This window comes from Chrysochloris asiatica, unplaced genomic scaffold, assembly GCF_000296735.1.
Source record: "Chrysochloris asiatica unplaced genomic scaffold, ChrAsi1.0 scaffold00021, whole genome shotgun sequence".
In the NCBI taxonomy this organism is placed as follows: domain Eukaryota; kingdom Metazoa; phylum Chordata; class Mammalia; order Afrosoricida; family Chrysochloridae; genus Chrysochloris; species Chrysochloris asiatica.
This window is the reverse complement of record NW_006408539.1, coordinates 29171576-29172471: the sequence shown is the minus strand read 5'-3', so window position 1 is coordinate 29172471 and position 896 is coordinate 29171576.

The window sequence follows — 896 nt, the reverse complement described above, 5'->3', positions numbered from 1 at the left end:
TGTGCAAGCCTCTTTTTGAGTAGCTGTTTTCAAGTCTTTTGGGTATAAACTTAGGAGTGGAATTATTGAGTCATATGTATGGGAACTCTATTTTTAGTTTTTGTTTTGTGTAGATATTTCCACAATGGACTATGGTTCCAATTTCCCACATCCGTGCCAATATTTGCTATTTTCTGTCTTTGTATCTTAGCCATTCTAGCGCCAGTGAGATGGTATCTCATTATGGTTTTGAATTACAGTTCGGCACACGGTGCAAGCATCTCTTTATGTGTTTGGCAGCCAGTTGAATGTCTTCTTTGGTGAAATGTCCATTCAAGTCCATTGTCCATTTTATGATTGGGTTGTCTTTTCTGTTAAATTGTAGGCTCCACAAGTATTTTGAAATCAGACAGCAAAGTACTAACATACTGATAACTTGAGCTTCTGTCTGTAAAGGTGTATCCAGAGGGCTGAGCCAGGTGGGTTGTTGTTAGCTGTGGTCCAGATGTCCCCAACTCATGTCAGCCCCATGCACAATGGAGTAAAATGCTGCCTGGCCTTGCATTGTCCCAGTGGTCACTTGTAGATAGACCGTTGTGACCAATATAAGATGTTTTTAATGCTTTATTGTGAACTATGCAATAGTTTATATGGGAGAACATTACCTTTACATTCACCCTATCATATATTGTTTCAGTGCCATGGTTACAATCCCCTCCATGCATCATCAGCCAGCCAAAGGGTATATGCTGCAAGTTTGCCCCTTGGTTGTCAGCACACAGTCCCTCTCCCTCTCTGGGTCTAGAGTCCCCAGCTGCTCCATCTCACCACGTCATCGTCTCTGCCTCCATCTCTGGCGTCACTGTTTCTCTGGGTAGCGTCCCCCACTCCATTCTTCTCCCTTGATGGTCCCAGGG